This window comes from Cyprinus carpio, chromosome B9 (genome assembly GCF_018340385.1).
Source record: "Cyprinus carpio isolate SPL01 chromosome B9, ASM1834038v1, whole genome shotgun sequence".
NCBI lineage: Eukaryota > Metazoa > Chordata > Actinopteri > Cypriniformes > Cyprinidae > Cyprinus > Cyprinus carpio.
In genome coordinates, this window is record NC_056605.1 from 32,575,094 (window position 1) to 32,592,850 (window position 17,757).

The 17,757-nt window shown below is 37.6% G+C and overlaps 1 protein-coding gene and 1 pseudogene across 1 annotated transcript in view; both read right to left on the minus strand.

Annotated features, from left to right (window-relative positions):
* LOC109075406 (NACHT, LRR and PYD domains-containing protein 3-like) overlaps positions 1-17,757 on the minus strand; it is a 441,226-nt gene that overhangs the window by 100,658 nt on the left and 322,811 nt on the right. The gene's annotated exons all lie outside the window — the stretch shown is intronic.
* On the minus strand, positions 270-17,629 carry LOC122138393 (annotated as a pseudogene).

A 17,757-nucleotide genomic window follows, 5' to 3' on the forward strand; every position in this document is an offset into this window, starting at 1 on the left:
CTCCACAGAAAATGTTCCTGTTAGGGGCAACTTAATTTTGAAATGCTTTTAATTTTAGTACCTTATGTATTTTTCAATATGCCCCTCAGAACAAGCACCAATGAACAAGTTTTTTAGTGATTTCAAAATCTCTCAATCAGCTGTTCAGAACAAAAATATTAATCTTTTTCGTGTCCCTCGAGCAAAGGGGGAGTCCTGGTTCAGTGGTGTCCTGTGCTGTGTGTCTCAAGAGCCATGGCGGGTGGGTGAAAAGTCCTCTATGGCTCCTGTCAAGGGATGCTATAGTCCCCCTCATGTCTCGCTATAGTCCGGTGTACAGCCGAGGCTCTTTCCGAGTCAAATCGCAGCTCGGTCCTTTACAAACGGCGATCTGTCTCTATCCAATGCCTTTTCCTCGCCTCTCATGTCGATGGCCTTCCTCGCGCTCCAGCAGCACTAGCTCTCGGGCCCGGTCTGCGTGACTCATTCTCCAGCAGCTGTCCGGCTCTCGTTCTGCGTTTAGTTCTTTCGAATTGTCAGTCGTCTCTTGAGTCTCTGTAGGTCCTTTTTTTACTGGATCTGCCCTTTCACGCTTTTTTGCGCTGGCACTGAGTGAGGGGTCCCTTCAGCAGCTACCGTCGAGTGAGCTATTGACTTCGAGTTACTCGAATGTGTCAGTAATTATAGAATATCACTCCCCATTTCTACTTGATACATCTTTTTGCTGGGCTGGGCTGGGCACATGCAGACTCATCTGCTAGGTGTGGTCAATAAAGGTCGGTTAGGAGGGTCAGCATCAGTGGGATCGCCATCTACAAGCCGTCTCCGATGAGTCTGAACCACCGCCAGGATTCTGGTTCAACCGTTTTCAACTTCCTTTGCAATAGCTGTTAAAACCTAGGGGGAAGAAAGTTAGAGAAACTACATCAGGAGAATTTGCATGCAATACATATTTCATTTTACAACTACTCTTTTTTAGAATTATGGAAGACAAAATGTGATTAGTGTTGTGCGCTATATGAGTAAATAATTTTGACTTAAAAAAAAGACCGCCTTCATTTGATGTGTTTCATCTTACCTTGGATTTGTCATTTTAAAATTCCCCACTTTTCGTTTTGCTCTTGAGAAAGTAATATTTTCCATCCAGGTTGGGATTGTGTCTCTTGTAGGAACCAGCCTAAAAAAGAAACACACTTTGTCACTTTCAGGCTTTTAAGCTGCTTATAGACAAAGAAGAAAAACACATAGTTTCACACTGGTGGACCTCTAGGGGGCTACATAACGTTTGGTTGACATCCGTCTCAGTGAACATTTTAGCTTTTATTTATTATAAATCATTTGTGTTATTTATTTTACAAACACTCATAATGTGGTTCCTTAAGATCTTAACCGTAAAATGCTTTACAGCCTATATCTTCTCTTCCTTATCCATGGTATAATTTTCTGCTGCATTAATATTTCACACATCATTCTAAATCAGGAATTTGAAATCTGTGTTATTTCATTCATGATTCCTATCTGCCCCTTTGCAACCTGTATCTTGGCGTGTGGGCTGCTGGATTTCCAATATTCTGATTTGTCCCTATATTTCCTGTTAACCACAATCCACTGCATTACATCTCATATCCCTCCCAACAGTTAACGCTCCCCTCCCTCGAACTAAATCCCTTCCATAATCTGTTACAAAGATAATTTCTATATCCAGACCTATTTTGTTATGTACATGTATTTATATCCTGCCACTAATATTGTACCTAAAATCACTAAGCGAGTCCCCCCTTTTCTGTTCTTTAACATAGTAATAAATGGATTCTCCCTCACCTGTCATTTCAGCCCGGTCGTCAGCCTAAATGGGGGTCCCTGTTATTAAAACAGTTTGAAAACCCCTTCATTAAGAACTGTTCTGTCTTGTGTAAAACAATAGCAACAACACGCCATCCCGCAGGTCTAATGGGAGATAAACGACATGTACTGCAGCGGTAAAATTACTCACATATGTGACATAATAATCACACTGATACATACTCCCAGCCATTGTTCCTGCATGTGTTCCTCCTGAGCCTGAGGGAAAATAGCCATGTCCCATGCGCCACCTGATCAGTGCCTCCGTGTCCTTGTGAGACCCTGACACCAGAACAGCGGGGCAGACACGGACACGGCCAGTCCCGGCGTGAGATTCACTGTAGGTTTTGGTGCTGCTGTAACATGTGCTTTTTCTATCATTCAAAACCAAACCACCAGCATAAGGAACTGACAGCTGTCAGTCTGGAACATAGAGTAATAAATCCTATGTATTAATCGAACGCAGTCTGCACCTATCAAGTGCATTACCCCGGTTTTAAATCCACCATGGACTTATACTCGCAAACTTATAAAAGATAGTTACAGCAAGTTTTTTTTTGATGCGTGCACTACCTTGCCGCTTTCTACCCATGACACTCCCACACTTGTTGAGAGGGTTGCGCCATTTCATGAAAGGGCCAGATGAGGCCACTCTCCTCTGTATGAGACATACAGTAATACCGTGAATATCTATGGTTTTCTTCATCACTTCTGCACCAACCGCTTTCGGACAGGTACTTCTTCACATCTTTTCCCGGTTTTTTAAAAGGACAGGGACGAATTCTATTTAATTATTTGCCCTCTAGCTTGGCAGAGAGAAACAACAAACTCAGTGTAACTATAGAACAAAATTCTAATCAGAAAATAAGCATCTTCCTTTTAATTCCTTCTCATCTTTTAGTTATATATTATATGTCTCCAAGTTTTTATACGCAATGGCTGGAGTCATCCAAAATATGTTTGAATCCTGTAATCAACCGCACGGTTACTTACTGGGCCCCTCCACCACATTCATAACCCTTTTGACTCAAGCTGAAATCCACAGTGCAACCCACCTCTTGGCTGCCTCCAACCTTCGCTCCCTGACACTAAAATATCCTGGCACTCCATTAACACCGAAGCTAGATTTTTTCGTTCTTGCTTTCTTTTTCATCCACCCCTAATACACAAATCCCACACAAAGCACCCTAACCCTACACAGCAAAACACCTGGGCGCCCAGGCCTCGTTGTTACCCTGGCTCTGGTGTATTCTTTTTTTTCAGTGGTCGGTTCTTGTGACAGCCACAAAACCTAAAAACTTGACTCGCCCCCACAGCATAACTTCTGGACTGCACAATGGAAGCACGATTTATAACAGGGCCAGAAGGATTCCTTTGTGTGACAACACATGACTATTTGTTACTCCTAGATGGGGTTCAGTTGTCTCTACAGTAGAAACAGTTTTATACTTTTAGATGGATTTAATCCGTTGTCGCAATGCCACCACAGGTGGACCACGAATCTTGTTTTGAATTCATTGTGTGGCACAAATGGGATACTTTACTTCCAAGAGCACTGTTATTTAATTATTTCATGAACTGATAAAGCACCACACTCATTGTTTCTTTCAAATTTACAACCAATCTCACAAAATATTTTAGCTTGTGCAACGCTGTCAATGTATGTGGGAGCCATTCTGGATGTGTACGTACGTATCTTCAGTCAAAACAACCACGGAAGTTGCGCTCAGATCATGCAGTAACTCATAGCAGTTTTAACCTGAGGCTTGCCCCATTCAGATCGTTGCAACTTTTTCAATTCACTTGTCAGTAAGAATATAATATTTCTCGGTTTTTCGTTGTGTGCGTCCCAGCCCATTGCAACTTGAACTGCTTTCGCCGTTTATCCCGGATATGCTGCCACTTTCTGTCTCTTCAAGGACGCTTGTCCCTCTCAAAGTCTCTCATTCTTCTGCATGTCGGGTTCTGTTCATTGTTACAAAGACGCTTCTGATCTCTGTTAACTCCGCAGCTTTGTTCCTTCTCTACCTGGGCTTTCGTCCCGCTGAAGAGTTGCTACTTTCCGACGGGTAAGGGCCCTTCGCCGCTCTTAGAAGGCCGTTTTCTCTGTCCAGGCCTCCAGCCCCTTTCGAGAAGCCGTCTTTCTCTTTGAAGTTTGGATCTCATGATATCCAGCGAGTGAGTTTGTGTCGTCTGCTTGCCTTTTTTGTCTTCCCCGCTTAACCAGATCCAGTTTGAGGCTGGCGGCACGTTCACCGAAGTTCTTCCTATTCCAGGGAATTCCAGTATTTCCTGTCCGACTTTAATCTGGCGTAGCTTACTACTGGATGAGGTGCAATCTATCATTGTCCAGCTTCTGATGTGATCACTTGCTGGCTGACGGTTTCATCAAACTCTTCACCCAGAGCCTCGTCCATGAGATTCGAACCATTTTCAAGCAGGTGGGGTTCTTCTCCCAAACCGGCGGGAGGATATTTTTGCATCCTTGTAATGAAGTGTGAAATGCATTAAACGGTTGAATATGTTCTGTGAAAGCTGGGCATCTGCAAAACACAATTAGCAGTGAGGGACCCCAACCTTTAAGTGAGACCAACCTAGGTTTTCCCACTTTTTGGCCATCTGCTCAGTTGTCATCTTCTCCTCAAGCCCCATTTCTCTGAGTATTGCACTGAAAAAATAAACATAATAATGACTTCCTGAACACAATCTGAACACAGGTTGTTAGAGAGCGAGGCAAATTTTAAGATTGCACATCTCAATTCTCCAGGCTGTTTTAGAGGAATTTTTTCCTCCTCTGTCGAAAAGCGCTGAGTTGCTCGAGCGCAGCTGTATCAGCTTTGGGATATCTCAGTGAAACTAGTGCACCATTTAAAACAGCCTGTTAGTTGGCTTAAGCCACATTATGCTTAGTTTCGGCAAAAAAACACCGAACGACTACTTTATGATGAGTAGAAGCCTGGGTCTCCGACGCCGAATCCATATTTCTATCACTTCGTGAACAACAGATTTCTAGGGCTCATAGTGCAGGTGAAGTGGGCTTCTGTTTAACCTTCCCTCCCAGGAAAAAGGCGCCGTACGAGCACAGCCCCGGATAGCGCTGCTACTAAGTGCCCTATTTTGAAGGACGGAGTGATTTTGCGTCTGTTAAAATGAATATAAAATTTGTTGAATGCAAATTTGGTTTGACTAATCGAATTAGGTGGTTGGATAGCACAGTAACAATCAAAACGCCTTCACGAGATCTTTTTTTTGGTACTGACTATGGCTAAAAGAACACAACAAAGAAACGGTACTTAGCATTAAATTGTGTGTGCGTGGCTTACTAGACCCTGAGGAATGTTAGTACAGTATTCATTTTAGCTCTTTTATGTGTATTAAAGACTTTTAAAGTCCAGAAACACAGTCCTGGCGCCCGGTAGGGTGGAATGTCGTGCGCCCTGTAGGCTACCCTGCGCGAGTCACCTGACGGATTATGTCTACTGCAGCTTCTGTCTAGCATTAACCAGAATTATGTGTGAATATCGGGCATGCAACTGTAATTAAAAATTGGTCGTATCCAGATACATCCCGAACGCTGAGAAAAAAGAACAGGCAACCGCAGAGACAAACACGATCAGTGGGGCTGTTACTTCTTTTCATCGCTTTTCAGAATTGAACAATCAGAGTCGTTTTGATGATGGTAGAAGATGAGGTTTTTTGGTTTTAATCGTTTAAAGCAAGATCGCAGCACAGTTTTCCACGCCAGTGTGTAAACAAAATTAACGATTTTGACAACAGTTAGGGTTTTAATGTACGAATGTATCTAAATAAAAACGTCCTGAAATTTTAATACACTCGTGGTTCTCTAAACAGAAATGCGGCCGCCTGGGAGGAAGACAACTTGTTTGTCATTGAAAACATAACAAATCTTACATGTTGCTCCACCCATCGGTAACGGTGAGAAATGAGAAGAAGTCTCAGTATAAGCCGATAAGAAGTGTAGCTTACTAGAAGTATAGGTTGTAGATAAAAGTATAGAAAATGCCCCAAAGAAGAAATAATGTATAATTCTACATTAAGGTAATGCTAATAGCTCACGTTGTGAGGTTTTATTAAGATCACATATCTCCACATACTTGTCACAACTCAGAGGCAGTTCTTGACTACTGCAGTTACTTATATTCATAAAATATAAATACATATTCTTAGTAATAAAATAAACAGCTGCTTTTATCCTACCCAGATCTTCATGCAGTGTGTTTGAAATCTCAACTAATGCACTTGACCATTACAAGCCTCTGCTAAGCTATTAATAATAGAGGGGGGGCGCCTTCTCTAATGAAGAAACCAGTCAACAAGTCCAGTCCAGGATGGAGTGTCACAACGATCAATTCATCAACTAACTGGGTGAGAGAGAGATGTGGCCCAGTTAATGTTCAGGGTCTGCCAAGAAGTTTTTGCATAAATCTTGTCAGATGCATTAAAAAAGCTGAAAGTGGGAAGTATGGCAGTCCATCTGTGCAAGAAAGCGTTGATTGCTTTATACAATATTTTATTTTATTATTATTAGTTCCTGTTCTCAGTGGAACATTCTCTGCAAAACATTTTAGTTATCCACATCAAAAATCCAACATAAAACATATATATATTAGTTTTTTGTGTAATTTTAACAGTAAATGACTGTAACAATGCCAAAGGTAAAAACCTGGTAATTTCTAATTTGGTAAAATGGCAAACACCAGTTAATAATGAAATGTTAATGTAATAGGATCCGTAACAGGGCATGACTTATTATTTTGATATATTAATATATACAAACTAATAATATATCGCGTTAATGAAATATACGTTTGAAGTTTAGAGATTAAGTTCAGTTCTGTAAAACCAAAAATGCTACAATTTCTTTATTTCAAAGGTTTTTTGTTTTGTTTTTGCAGTTGCAAGTAAACTTTTTTTAAAAAAATTATCTTTCTGTTTTAGTAACTTCAATCAATCTATTAGTATATGTTTCATGTATGTGCTTTGTCATATCAAATTTTAGAAAAAAAATGTTGTTTTTTGCACAAACAGAATGCCATCATGTTAAAAAAAAAAAAAAAACTAAAAAATTTTAATTCCCCCCCCCACCCCCGGAAGGCATGTTTAACAAAAACCTTAAAATTATTAGGTTATAAATTATTATAACAATGATGTTGTTCCAAACTGGTAATGACTTTCTTTCTACTGCTTGAACAAAAAAGCAAATATTTCAGTTTAATGGTAATGTTGGTAGTTAAACTGATTCGGGTCTCTTTGACTTACATTGTATTGATAAAAACGTTTTTGGTGTATCACCATTATTTCAGACTATTTTCTTAGGAGTTCCGCAGAAGCAAAAAAAGTTCATATGGGGTCACGGAAAAAACATTGGACGTTGAATAACATTTAGGACAAATGTCGATTTTCATCTTAGGTTAGAGGTATGTGCGGACAAATGTATAGTACAAGCTGCTGTCGTCGACTCCTTTTTTCTACAAAGAAACCCTCAAACCACGAAAAACTCTGTTTAAATTTACAGTTCCCAAAGCGACTTACAATTAGGAACAATGGAAGCAAATCCAAAACAAAACAAGAGCAATGCATATGCAAGCAAAGAAAACAAGCAGTAAATTGAATGCAATGCAAGTCTAACAAATGGACAAGTTTTTTTTAAGATAGACTTAGAATACTATATTGTACTGCAAAAAACTTTCTGTTCCATCGGTCTATTTGGTCGTTCTTCTTTAACATATTGATACACCGAAATGCATTTTTGATCATCATCTTTTCAGTCCATATGCGAAATTGTGTCCTATTGTAATCCTGTGTGGAGCAAGGGTTGCTAATCTCTGTGCATAGTCCTTAAAAGTCATGCTGCGTTTTCCCTCCTCTTAAATTATTAAGCTTCTTTTCAGCGCTTTAAAACCATTGCGGAGAAGATTAGTGAGGCTATTACTGTGACGGTCTGTGGTTTGTGATGTGTGCGTGGCTGTGCGTGCACATAAAAGTGGTAAGATGGGTGGTGTGATGTGTGGTCTTCTGCTTCTGCTCTTTGCAAGAATGCTATTCAATATCTCAATGAGAGCAGTCCAACAGAGCTGATCAATCCAGCGGGTGCCAATTAAACCAATTTAAACCTCATTCCCTTGTCTTTTAGAATCACATTTTTGCTGTCATGCACGTTGTATCTGTCACTCAAGGCAACCAAAATGGCCATTTTGTACATTTTGTTAAAATCAACATCTGATCAGATACGGATGTGTATATTAGCAGTTTAGCTATGTAAGTAAGATTCATAATAAGTGCATGCATTTGTGTTTTATCTTCAAAGCAACATTTTAAGAGAGTTTTTGACATGCACTGTATTGTAATTTCCCTCGAATGTGAATCTGTTCGCCTCTCTAATCCAGTCAGTCTGTATCCTGTGTTGGGGGCAGAACGAGGGGGGTTGTATGTGTCTCTGTAATCTTGCTATGTCTGTGTGGAACTGTGTTTGTAATCCTGCTGTGTTTGTGCAGCGTGTATGTGTTACGCTAAAGTGTTCCCCAATGTAATCCTATGACAGTGAGCACTGGTGTGCATGTGCCTGGTTGTCACGTTATGTTAACGCATACATGCCTTGTGCGTTTAACCAAATCATTTTACGCTGTATGGATGCCGCACAGACACATGCTCGACTCCACATGTGGGCAGAGGTTGACATCCATCAGGCGTCATTTGCAGTGCTAAGGGTGATATGGGAGGGCATGATCATCAAAGACATTTGGCTTGATCTCTAACTTTCCAGAAGCGTGGCTGGGGGAGGGAATGACTGGTTCAGAATGACGAACCACGATTAGGATCAATATAGGAAGTAGTTAACTATAGTATATTTACTATACATAGTACATTGGATACTTTAATGTAATATCAAATACACGCTACAGTAAAGTTATAATCCAGTTATTTTAAGTACATTTAAATATGTGCACTTTAAAGTATTTGACAAAAGATTGAAATATTGCATTTTAAAAATGTACTTTAAAAAAAAAAAAAACGTTTTTTAAAACTCGCTTAAGTGTGTTTAAAAGCAGTCATAAAGCCTGCTTTCTTGGAACATAAACTATATTTTAAAGAAATGACTTCCAAATGGCCAAATACTACTATGGAATTCAATGGGAAACTGTTAGGTTTCCAAAATTTTTCAAAGTATCTATTTTTTGTGTGTTTTCACAGAAAAAGAAAGTCAGGTTTGGATTGACAAAATTACAGACTTTTAATTTTACTATCCATATTCAGTGACCTTGATTAATATTATAATAATTCATTATATTATCTGCAAGCAGGGATTATTTTTTTTTTTTTTTTTTTCAATATAGTGAGATGTGAAGTGTGAGCATTAAATCCAATAAGAGATACTTCTTTTTCACCTCAAAAGGTTTGATACTGCAAAATTGGAGGCAGGGGCGGATGCTCAATCGACCATGGGCTATGGCGCAGCGGGGTTTTAGTGATGGAGGCACGCGTCGCGAGAGCCTGCCCGCGCTGTAGCCGAGCGGATAGGCAGCACTATTTATAGATAGATCCGGTTTAAGCGAGGTGCTACGTGCTCCTCGTACCGTCCCTGAGACAGAGCTTTTTTTTGTTTTTTGGGGGGGGGGAGTTGGGGGGGGGGGGGGGGGGGGGGTAACGCGGGGTCGGGGGGGGGGGGCGGGGCAGTTGGAGTTTAAAGCAATGAAGCAATGCCGCGCTTTACCTCATCGTACCATTTCAAAAAAAAACACAACACATACAAACAATCACATCCATGATTTTTCTATACTTATTTTGGCAATTGTTTTTTTTTTAATATAGCCGTAAACCACCATAGAGTCTGAGGGAGTGATAATAATATTATCATACCCCATAAATACATAAAGACAAACAGTATCCCCCAATTTTTAATAATCTTGATGCTGCTCTGCTACATTTTTATTGCCCATTTCTCTGTTTGTCATTTGGGGATGACAAGAAGATATATTTTTTAGCCTCAGCGCTCATCAGTGTCAATGTTTGGGCAGGCCAATCCAAATCAAAGAAGGAGGGCTTTACTTGCGTGCCGCTTGTTTTTAATGTCAAAGAGCTGGTGAGGTCAAATTAATGCAAATAGATAAACATGTAATGAAACAATAATCTTAATTTTTGCAATTAAAATTGTATATTCGTTGTTACAACTTCTTCCGACGTTTTTGTAAAAATAATTTTGAATTGAAAAAATAGGCTGTCATGTACCAGTAGGTTAACATTTCGACTGATTCGTGTAACATAAACTGCATGTGACGAGACAAAAAAAACTTATTTCTAAATTATAGTTATTTTAAAAGAAAAAAAAATTGAGTCCCCCAAGGTTCATGGTTAAGGTCTTGATAGGAGGAGTATCCATATCTGCCAGAATTGGATTTATCAATATTTTTGACTCATGCATGTTTATTAACCTGTTATTTGGTAACCTTATTTATAACTGTATCTGTACAATTTAACATACTTTAATTATATTAGTAGGTTTGCATTTATTTAAAAGATCGGTTGTTTTGTTATTTCCCTGTGTGTTTTTATTAGCCTAAATATCTGTTACGTGTTTGTGAATGAAAATGAGCATCTTGTTGAATAAATCATTATCTGTCTGGGTGTATAAGCAACACAGACATAGGCGGATGTTATGGATTGGTTGCATTTACTTAACCAATAAAACCTATTAGTCGCGAAACCTATTTATATCTATCTTTTACAGCCCGTTTTCCATCTAAAATATGTTTGATGCAAAGATCACTATGTGTTAAATGTAAAATATTAAAATATCTGGTGAAAAGGTTGTTGATGGAACAACATTGAATGGAACACATTCTGCATGTAACAGAATTGAGAAAAACTGAATTTATAAGAGCCATCGACAAATGTCATTTCAGTTCACAAAAAAGTCAATGCAATACAAACATTTGCAACGAACATAAGTATTTTGCAGGCTTTGCCATCAGTGGCTTTGCGTAAGCCATGTCTGGAGTTTTTGTTCAGACCCAATGGGCAAACCTCCAGCCCATATAACCGTTTTAAATTACTATAATCATTTATACTTCTAACTCATCCCTTTTCTGAATAAAAAAAAATGGTTTAAATGCTGAAATTTGAGATTTATCATTTTGTAAAAACCTTATCTGAGTTGTAACTCACATGTATTTCAGTGATTTTACTTTTTAATATGTTACCATAGACATTGTCCTAGGCCCTGCCTCATAGTGGTATTAAAAAAAATTTTTTTTTGACATAAAAATGCATTTTTGCAGGTCTTAAAAAAGGTGTTTTAACAGTCTTACATTTGTAATTGAAAAAATCCGGCAGACGTTGTAGCTTTGCATACTGCCAGCCTCTAAATGATTTTGATCAGAACGTTTTAGTGTTCAAGAACTCTCTCAACTTGTAATAGGCCTAATTTTACAGCTTGTCAATTGATATAACATTATTGTGAGGAGAAAGCCTGAAACCACAGAGCCCCCAACATCCAAATTTAACCCCTGCACACACACACACACACACACACACACACATAACATGTTCAGTAACTTTCTATCCTGAATCTATAGCTAGTGTATGGTTCTGTACTGACAGATTAATATATATATTATTTTCTTCATTGTAGCATTATTTTAGATCTAGATGGGCGGGATGTGGAGCTAAAGTCTTCAATAAGATCATTTATAAATTAACACTCACTATGGCTCTCTCCTCTTGTTGCCAGTAATAACTACATCAAGTTTAGCATGGCCCGCTTTTTGCCATCACATCTAACGTTGGTCTTCGCTGGTTGCTGGTGATGGACAGCTGTTCAAACAAGGATGACCCCTGTACCTGGGACAGAGCTGCTGGCCAATGGAGTGTGAGTTAAATCCCGAGGGCCGTGCCTCTGACGTACATACTTCCACGGACTAGAGCTCGGTGGGCGGGTCTGTTTACAAGGATCGAGTTGTGGATCTACGGCGAGAGGCTATTGATGTGTCTAGTGGACACTGACGCGCACCGGTTCAAAGGTGGGTACACATGGTAGCCTATGCAAAGAACATTTGTCTACACTATTTGGCTAAAATGGTTGTTACAGATATTACAGCAGGGACCGAATAGCAAGTCAATAGAGTTCGAAATGTTTAGCGGAAACATTCCGTTTAAATGTTTAGTAGCGGAAACATACTGTTTTTAAAGTTATTCTAAAAAAATTCACATGGGAATCCGCGTGATCAAGACTCGTTTTTTTCATGCCTGTTTTTTTCTTATATAATCCTAAATGTTCTGCTTAATAACTTCTGACAGCAAAATGGTTATTATTTATACAAATTCATTAGGCTACTGTTCCTTTCCCTTTCCAAATATCTCCCTATAAATATTTGGGAAAAAATGTTTTCAGATGAATCTCTGCAGAGAATAATTTTTCAACTGCTTGTAAGATAGTCTGGTAGATTTCGCGTGCGTCATCAGATCTAGTCTACTGATGGAGAGTTTTTTTAGTCTGTCTTGTAAACGTGTGATGTGCATATTTCAAGATAGAGATCATATGGGCCTTTTACTGCGCGCAGTTTTAATTGTGTTGCCAAGATGATTTTTGCATTGATAGCAAAATGACTTCATAACTGCCTTGAGGCATGCTTTCTGCTTTGGTGGTCGGTGAGCATTGGGTTTTGATTCGTCAAGTTAGGTTTATAATTTGTTTATAATTTTTATGGTGATGAATTTGGAGAATGGCATAATAGCAACCTTTTAGCCAGTCAGGATGCAAATTATGGGGAGTTGATGGGGTCTTAAAACATGATTTAATATTTAGGCCTGTACGTTACTATGTATATACACAGTTGTTTTGTTTGGATAACGCCGAATTTTTCATTACAGATGCTATGCTAATAACACAAGTTCAGTCGGCTAGGAGGTGTGAACCATAGCAACAGTTCGCTGTTCAAGCGCTTCGATGAAATGCATATCATTGTTTATCTTATTATATGTTAACACATTACAAATGTACCTAAAAAAAAAAAAAAAAACGTAATTATTTTGATTTAAACATTTGATATAAACTTTTAAGATGCTAACTCACTTTTTAAAGGGCGGCAAAAAAACAACTTGGGTCGAACTGTGCGCGACAATGACCGAGTAAACATCAAATTACTTTACTCAAGGTAAATCCCTTAAAAATTACTGAAATACTTTTGTGACGTTTTAAAGCACTAAATATTCAAGCCAGTAGAGACAGTGCTGGATCTCTCTATACAAAGTGCATTATGATAGAGCTTGGCTTGTGAAAAGTTATTTCTTTGTTGAAAAAAAATTCTTGCCTATTTTGGTAAGGTTTTATGTGACACACAGCAAAAATACAGTGCTGCAGCATTAGCCATATTAGGTAGAAAAATTCTGTCCATATATAGCGCTTATATATTTATTTTTGTCCTTTAGAATGGCAAGTTATTCCTGTCAAATGCTCATTCATTAACATTTCTCACTTATTTACTTCATTTAGACAGTAAGATTCCACATCTGACTTGCAGAGCATCATGCGGCATCACAACGTGACTCACACTCATTCACAGCATGAGTAAATATAGATTTTCAGCATTCTGTCACAGAAACATTCACGAATTCTTTCCGTATCCAGTTTATTTTCACAATAATTTAGTTTGACACTGAAATGAAAAAGGTGCTGTGTGTAGATACTCTTTATCAAAATAATCTTGCAATACCAGTTTGGGTCACCACATAAATGAGACATAAAAACATCTATAGTGACATTCAAGCTGTTCTTTCAGCCTTATTCTTGAGAGTATTTATAAAATTCCTCTTTTACTTGTACAAGTCTATTTGTGATTCAAATAAATTTATCAAATAAATGGTTTTTGTATACTCTTGTGCCTCGGGCATTATCCGGCTGCACTTAGTTCCTCCAGAAGTCTGAATGAACTGAGGCTACTATCTAGGAAAGGAGTGAATATGTTTGTCTGTGTTCAATAGTGCATACTCTTCCCTACAGCAGCAGTGGCTCTGTGTCTTACTACTGCCACAGATTGACTAATTAGATTAAGCAAGAAGCTTTCTGAGATAATCATTCAGCAAGCATTTCCTCTAGTGGAGACTGTGCTCCTCAAGACCGTCCACTGAAGGTCAAATCATTTTATGTAGTAAAGGTGAATTTTTGGCATTTGCTTTGTAGTACAGACTATGTGTTGTTTGGAGTAGTTGAACGTGACGGCGATTCGCTCAGTCTCTGAAAGCAGCACCTTCTGACTGTGCTGGTCGCGAGGGGCTGCATTTGTTCTCATTGTTGCCGTAATGGACATGTAAACAAATCTGTGAGTACTGTTTCCATTTGTTTTATGATAATGAATTGAAGTATGTTGACTATCATGGTTTGTTTTAGTTTAGTGCTTCTGTAAAATCATTATTTAAGTCATTTGTTTGGCAAGTTTTTTTTTTCTGTAACTGGGAAATAAAAGACTTTTTTGTTGATACAGATAAAAAGGTTAAGGTAAAATTTCAATAGGTTTGTGAGCAGCAAACATTTAATGATCAAAGAATAAGCGGTGCTTAAAGTCTTAAAAATGCAAATTTATTCAAGATGACCCAAACAATGTTTTGTTGTCCATGACCTTTGAGAGGGCTTTAGATGTCACTGCAAACAGCCTTTTGAATCTCAACATAATTTACAATTATATAAAATTCCTAGATTTCATTCGCTGATTTTGGTTAAAAATAGTTTATTTATTTTTCAATCCATGTTTATTATGATTACCTAAATTAAAGCTAAAGATAAAAAATTTGAACTAAAATGACCATTAGAAAAACTGCCTTTACAACTAACTGAAATAAATTTAATATGAAGCACTGAAATTTACTAGAAATAAACTAAAACTGAAATATAAATAATAAACGATATTAATATAACACTGGTTCAATCATTTGTTCATTCAATTACACTTTCTTTCGAATGCCCTCTAAAACTTTTATTTCCCACTCTATTTTTTTCGAACACAACTTTTGAGTCATGTCTGTTGTCTTTGGCAGGGTCTCTCTTCTAGACGAGACGCTGGTTTTATGTAACCAGAACTAATTTTAGCATTCCATTCAAGCAGACGTAACAGGATCTTTCCACTCAAGGGACATTACAACAAAAGCCAGCTGTCACTTTGCATACCTGTCAACATCATCTTTAAACCAGCGAGACCATACGTTTTGATGTTACTTCCTTTGTTGATTGACAGTGGTAGCACTTGATCTGGCAGATGTGACACAGAACATGAATAATCACATTTTATTTGGCTTCAAGTTATAAATAGTCATATAAGCTGACATGGGAATGATAGAGCATGAAATGAACTTGCTTTTTTTTTTTTGTTTTAGATGTAATTGGTACAAAACCTGATGATTTTGACCTCCTGTGACTCTGATCAACCTAAGATGAGAGAAAATACACCAGAAAATAAATGGAAATGGCATTTGAATTACATCTGGTGCGTCATCAGAAGAGTCGGTTTTTGTGTCCCTGAGGAATTAAGTCTGGATATTGTCACTGCTTACCTCAGAGGAAGCCACTTCTCCTCCATTTTTTTTGTGCACTTCTTCAGCAGGACTATGGCCAACAAAAAACTCATTCCGTGGGTCGAAGTACAAGACAGAGGTCAATCATGATGGAGATTTTGGCTGCCACACTCAAAGAACTTCGATCACTCATGGAACTCAGAGGGACAGATGGATCACAAAGGATTCAGGAGTGCTATGGAGATGTTCATGGACTGTCTGTTCCAGGTTAAAATCATCACCAATAGATGGTAATATTTCCTGTGCTACCACTGTTAATGTTTATGCATTAAATGACATTGATAAAAATGCACTGTTCTTTTATCACCAAATTAATAAAAGGGGCTAAAAATGTATATTTAGATAAATTGGAAAATGTACAGAATTTGCAATTTTGGCCATATGTTGATTATTATTTTCAGATAATTATTTTTTAGATTGTTGCCGATAAATAATAAATGGTCAATATTAAATTTAAATCAATTAAAAATAAAACACTAAAACCATCAGTCATTTTAAATGTTAAAAGTGAATTTAGACACCACAACATTATAATACACAGTAGTATAAACATGGATATTTCATATTAAGATTTGCTTAAGACTGCGTTTAAAAGTGTGATAAAAATGTGTGCTGAGCATTAGATGATGGCAGAGGTAATCTAAATTTAAAAACAGAGGAAATAAGCATGAACAATTAAATATCCAATATCAAGTGATGCAATACATTTTAAAAAATCTCTAATATCGGCCAGTTAACAAGATGATACCTAAATATCATGCAAAAAAAAAAATGAACCAAATGGGTTTGGTGGTTATAGATCTGAGCTGAGCAAAGGTTGTATGTTCAAACTTCATGGGGTTTGATCCATGACCTCTCACCATTTCACCCTTGACCAAGACACTTAACCTCAGGCTCTTCCTGGAAGACTGTCTCCGTAACAAGTGCAGCGTAATCGCTTTGGATAATTGTGTGTGACTAAATAACTAATTAGCAATTAGAAGTTTCAGACTCTTTTCCATGGTGCTTTTTCCTTTCGCCATTAGCACTGTATCTTTCATCAAGGACCATATTTTTAGCTTTAAAAGACTCAGAATTTCTCTTTGACAGTGGAGCAATAATGACATATAATGAGTGTACTATAAGAAGAAGAAGAAGTTGTTGTACCACTTTATACAGTTGCTAATCTGTTAGCATATCTATTTTTGACCATATTATAAAGGACGTTTTCATCAAGCAAATGTAATTAACCTAGATATATTCAATTTTTCAAGTCTAACTCTTGTTTTAAACAGCATATCATTTTGCATTATCATTATGTCGAACTTAAAAAATAGTTCAATGTGTGTTTACATTAGTTAACATGAACGAACTATGAAAATACTTCTTTAGCATTTATAAATGTTAGTCAATGATTATTTAATACCAATACCTTATTAAAATCAAAGCATTAATGCATTAACTAATGTGGTACATTTTTATTATGAAGTGTTACAATTATTTTAAACTATGGAAAGCCCTTATAATTTCAGTTATTATTTCAGTTTTATATCTTTGTGCTGAATCTTCCAAGTGACCCTGGTTAGGAATGAAAGGTACTATGTATTACATTACATCATTTCTAACTAAATTACAGTTATAATGTGTCAATCAGCTGACAAAGAGAGTTTTAACCGCTGAAACCAAAGCCTGAAAATTATTGCCTTTCTTGTTACTTTCTTGTTACTTAGATTATCAAAGTGACCATGATGTCTTCTTGGATTTTACAGTTCCTCTTTTTGCTTATTTCACCTTTTTATTCATCTCCTTCTGTTCTTCTAGTTTAAACTAATCTGTCTTTAATTTATTTCAATGAGGCTCAACTCCAGTCATTTGTCTAACAACATGATCAGCTTATGTTTCCCTTGATAATTCCAGTGGAAATATGTTTACACTCTGCACACTCTTGTGATTCTTTCGTTTAAGATTTTTGTGTGTATTATAAATACACAATCTGTCTGTTATGAAAGAGTCCTATCTCTTGTTAAAATCAGACCTTGATTATTGCTTTTTAAGTCCTATTTACATTATCATCCATCTATATTTTCCAGTTCGATATGCATTGGCTTACCACTCTGCACTGACATATTTAGCTCTGTCATGAGCAATAACAGACAGTTGTAGTTGTGACAGGTGGAACCAGATAAATTTACCTCATGTTAATCCCACTCACCTTAAAAACCGAGGTAGGCTCTTCATTGCTCCACATCACGCTAATCTCACTGGCCGATGCTCTGCTGCATGGGGTTTACCGTTCATTTTTGCCCTTGCCAACAGTGGGTAAACCTTTGAGGGGGCAGAGGACTAGCGTTTTTGTAATTGAGCAAAGGAAGGAAG